At 43.0% G+C, this 5000-nt stretch overlaps 2 non-coding genes and 1 pseudogene across 2 annotated transcripts; all 3 read left to right on the forward strand.

The window, feature by feature from the left end:
• The first annotated feature begins 1324 nt into the window (after nucleotides 1-1324).
• On the forward strand, nucleotides 1325-3232 carry LOC119630964 (small subunit ribosomal RNA). Its single transcript, XR_005246514.2, has one exon. It is a non-coding gene; the product is annotated as a small subunit ribosomal RNA (ribosomal RNA).
• Nucleotides 3233-3993: 761 nt separating this feature from the next.
• On the forward strand, nucleotides 3994-4150 carry LOC119630963 (5.8S ribosomal RNA). Its single transcript, XR_005246472.1, has one exon. It is a non-coding gene; the product is annotated as a 5.8S ribosomal RNA (ribosomal RNA).
• Nucleotides 4151-4999: 849 nt separating this feature from the next.
• The window catches only part of LOC119631027 (large subunit ribosomal RNA), a 9225-nt pseudogene continuing 9224 nt past the window's right edge, over nucleotide 5000 (forward strand).

A 5000-nucleotide genomic window follows, 5' to 3' on the forward strand; every position in this document is an offset into this window, starting at 1 on the left:
GTTCTCAGTTCAGGAGGAGTTATTAATGTTAATGTACCTACGTACATAATAAGATGTCATAATGATAACCTTCTACGTGGTGGATATGAAAATTTATCAATATCATCATCATCATCATCATCATCATCATCATCATCATCAGGCGTGATGTACCTTCACCTCGTGAAGGCAGAAAAGGACAAATTAATAAAATATTTAGACCTGGCCGACGAGACTTAGTCGTAATAAAAATCTTTTAAAAAAAATTATATTTTAATTAATAACATTTAAAATAAATATACATAATTAATAATAATACTAATACTAATAATAATAATAATAATAATAATAATAAACTATATTCTGTCTAAATTAAAATTTAAAATCCACGGCTCAACAGACTTCACCGCGGACGACGATCCTACGTATGTATGCATGCGAACGCGCACGGCCCGCATCACATGTGTGGTTTGAGCGCGTGTCGCGTTTGATGTTCGGGCGTGCCTTAGTTGGTGCGCGAGGCGAGAGAGGAAGATTTGATTGATGTTTGTTGTTTTTTGGATTACATTTTCAGTTTTTCTCTCTCGTTTTTAAACGAACACATTATAAAGTTATATATTATATATTTGATCAGCGTCGGACCTGCGTCATGCGATCTGAAGTATCTATCCATCTCTCATATATATCTTGTCCGGTCAGAAGCTTGACATATATACATTGAGGAGAGGAGGAGACTTTTGTGATTGGACGCATAAATTTTTTGGTCCTGGAAATTTTAAAATTTTTCATATGTTCATTGGTTTTGCGCGTTGCGTGTGTTTCGTGTTTAATAATAATAATAATATAATATATTTATTATAGATTAACCGAAACGCTGCGGTCGCCGTAACACCGTGTGAGACATATGCGTAACTCATGCGACGGCATGTTCGTTCGGTTAGTTCATTTCTAATTTCAGAATGAAACAATCAAACGGACGAATGCACCTGTTCGTTCAGTCGTTTACGTCATTCTGTACGTTCCGTGCGCGATTTTGAAATTTTATTCGTTAAAACGAATTATAATATTTCATATGGTGTTTTTATTTAAACATTATATGTTTTAACGTGAACGGTTTATGCGAAATCTCGGTGGACCGATTTTGTATAATTATCCTTTTCCTTAAAAATTAAATTTTCTAGGATATGGATTTTTATATATTTAATGATATTATTTATTAGTAAACAACGAGAGTTGTTTATTATATAAATACTATTATAATACCTAAACACGATCACGCCGTACGAGCGTTTTTACGCCCGATGCGGTGCGACGTTTTAGTTTTCGAGCTAACGAAAAAGAGAGCTCCCTGGTTGATCCTGCCAGTAGTTATATGCTTGTCTCAAAGATTAAGCCATGCATGTCTCAGTGCAAGCCGTATTAAGGCGATACCGCGAATGGCTCAATATATCAGTTTTGGTTCCTTAGATCTTACTCAGTTACTTGGATAACTGTGGTAATTCTAGAGCTAATACATGCAATCAGAACTCTGACCAGTGATGGGATGAGTGCTTTTATTAGATCAAAACCAATCGACGGAGGGCCTCGCGTCCGAAGTCGTTAATTTTGATGAATCTGGATAACTTTTGCAGATCGCATGGTCAAGTACCGGCGACGCATCTTTCAAATGTCTGCCTTATCAACTTTCGATGGTAGTTTCTGCGACTACCATGGTTGTCACGGGTAACGGGGAATCAGGGTTCGATTCCGGAGAGGGAGCCTGAGAAACGGCTACCACATCCAAGGAAGGCAGCAGGCGCGCAAATTACCCACTCCCGGCACGGGGAGGTAGTGACGAAAAATAACGATACGGGACTCTTACGAGGCCTCGTAATCGGAATGAGTACACTTTAAATATTTTAACGAGGAACAATTGGAGGGCAAGTCTGGTGCCAGCAGCCGCGGTAATTCCAGCTCCAATAGCGTATACTAAAATTGTTGCGGTTAAAAAGCTCGTAGTTGCATTTGTGCGCCGCGCTGTCGGTGCACCGCATCCGCGGTGATACTGACACGTTTGCGGAGCATATCGTCGGTGAGCCGGCGTTCTAAAAAACGCCGGTTCAATATCAAAATCCTATCGCGGTGCTCTTCGGTGAGTGTCGAGGTGGGCCGACAATTTTACTTTGAACAAATTAGAGTGCTCAAAGCGGGCTAAAAATGCTGCTTGAATATTTCGTGCATGGAATAATAGAATATGATCTCGGTTCTATTTTGTTGGTTTTCAGAACTCCGAGGTAATGATTAATAGGGATAACTGGGGGCATTCGTATTGCGACGTTAGAGGTGAAATTCTTGGATCGTCGCAAGACGAACATCAGCGAAAGCATTTGCCAAAGGTGTTTTCATCAATCAAGAACGAAAGTTAGAGGTTCGAAGGCGATTAGATACCGCCCTAGTTCTAACCGTAAATATGTCATCTAGCGATCCGCCGACGTTACTACAATGGCTCGGCGGGCAGCTTCCGGGAAACCAAAGATTTTGGACTCCGGGGGGAGTATGGTTGCAAAGCTGAAACTTAAAGGAATTGACGGAAGGGCACCACCAGGAGTGGAGCCTGCGGCTTAATTTGACTCAACACGGGAAATCTCACCAGGCCCGGACACCGGAAGGATTGACAGATTAACAGCTCTTTCTTGATTCGGTGGGTGGTGGTGCATGGCCGTTCTTAGTTGGTGGAGCGATTTGTCTGGTTAATTCCGGTAACGAACGAGACTCTAGCCTGCTAAATAGGCGTCGTTATTTAGGTGTGCGCGGCCTCGTGTCGCGCAACTCACTGACGACGTATTAAAATTCTTCTTAGAGGGACCGGCGTCTTCGAGCCGCACGAGATTGAGCAATAACAGGTCTGTGATGCCCTTAGATGTCCTGGGCCGCACGCGCGCTACACTGAAGGAATCAGCATGTTCTCCCTGGCCTAGAGGCCCGGGCAACCCGCTGAAACTCCTTCGTGCTGGGGATTGGGGTTTGCAATTATCCCCCATAAACGAGGAATTCCTAGTAAGCGCGAGTCATAAGCTCGCGTTGATTACGTCCCTGCCCTTTGTACACACCGCCCGTCGCTACTACCGATTGAATGATTTAGTGAGGTCTTCGGACCGACACGCGGTGGCTTCACGGCCGTCGGCGTTGTTGGGAAGTTGACCAAACTTGATCATTTAGAGGAAGTAAAAGTCGTAACAAGGTTTCCGTAGGGGAACCTGCGGAAGGATCATTAACGTGTGTTGTATTGTGTGTGATATGTAAATATTTTATTTATTTATTTATATATATATACGCATGCATACATTCGATCGTTCTTAATTTTTATCGTTTATCCGATTTCTCACGCTCTCGCGCGCGTTTGTCGCGACGATATTGAATCTGACTGCTGACATTATATATCTAATACTGCTGCGTACTGCACGCGCACGGCAGCACACGCATAAAACTATACGCGCACTACAAAATACCATTACTGACACCGAAATTACAGTGTTGTTCTGTGTTTGTGGTGTGTGTGTGTGTGTGTGTGATGCAGTAGTTGTGTGTGTGTGTGTCGTCGTGTCGATTCGATTGCCGTCGTGACACTAGTGCGCTCGAGAGCGAGAACGCGGTGATCGAAAGAAAAACTCACAGACGTTTTAGTTTTCTTAACGTGTGTGTGCGTGCGTTGTACCACCGTGTTTTATATGTTTATTATTATATATTTTGAGATTCGAAATTTCGAATATTATAATATTTATGTATAAAATGCGAAACGCGCGCGCGCACACGGCGAAAACGTCGAAACGTCGCGTACACGTCCAAACGTCACGGAGAGTCGCGTGCGCGCGTTCTTGCGGGAGCGCTCGCTCGTGTCTCTCTCGTCGTCGTTGACGGTTTCGTAAATTAACATAGAATACATTTTATTTATTTATTGTTTTTTTTTTCGACAAGAAAAAAAAAAAAAGAAATTTTTTATTTTTATTTAAACATTACAGAAAAAACGAAAATCATTACCCTGGACGGTGGATCACTTGGCTCGCGGGTCGATGAAGAACGCAGTTAACTGCGCGTCATAGTGTGAACTGCAGGACACATTTGAACATCGACATTTCGAACGCACATTGCGGTCCGTGGAGACACATCCAGGACCACTCCTGTCTGAGGGCCGGCTGCATAAAAAACATTAATCACATTGCGTGGCTCGTGCCGCGCTCGTGATCCGTCGCGTTGACGCGTTCCGCGTTACGCGTTCGTACTCGTCGTTACGTGTTGTTTTATTTAATTAAAATCTGACCGAAGACTACGATTACGAATCGCGTTTCGCTAGCTCGTCTCTCCGACGGATCTAAAAATGTTTTATTGTTATTTCAAAATTTTCATAATCACGTCGAACCTCTCTGGCGCGCGCGTTATGTTTAGCGTGCGCGTAGCGAGTTCTCGTGTATATGAATTTTTGTCGTCTTGGTTTCGTTATTCTGTTGTTGACGTTGTATTAATCGTTATTTAATATCGACGACGACGACGGTGCGAAGCGAAACGTTGTGATGAAGAATTTTAATGAATTATTTGTAATCGCGAATAAATTCAATAAAATAATCTAACGATTTTTCGCTTGCACACACATCGATCGTTGAATTTACTTAACGTAACGGCGACGACGAAAAACTACTAATGACCGGGACAGACGAATGATTAACAATAGGAAAACGTGTGTAGGCGGACTCGACGTCCGAATTGCGACCTCGCGCCTCTCCATCTCTCACTCTGACTCGCTAGCGCTCTCGTTCGCTCGCTCTCGCTCACTCGCTCTCGGCTCTCTCGTTTTCGTCTCTGATTGAAATCTCATTACAAAATTTTTTGTGAGGAGAAGAAAGAAGAGATTGATGCTTGGGAATAGAGAAAATGGTGGTGGGAGGAGAGGAAAGGAGGACGTGCGTGAGGAGAGGAGAGGGGTGGGAGGATTTTGCGATGGACGCTGACGGATATCGAGTTTGCCTCAAATTTATTTTTATATCGTT

This window comes from Bombyx mori, chromosome 11 (assembly GCF_030269925.1).
Source record: "Bombyx mori chromosome 11, ASM3026992v2".
NCBI lineage: Eukaryota > Metazoa > Arthropoda > Insecta > Lepidoptera > Bombycidae > Bombyx > Bombyx mori.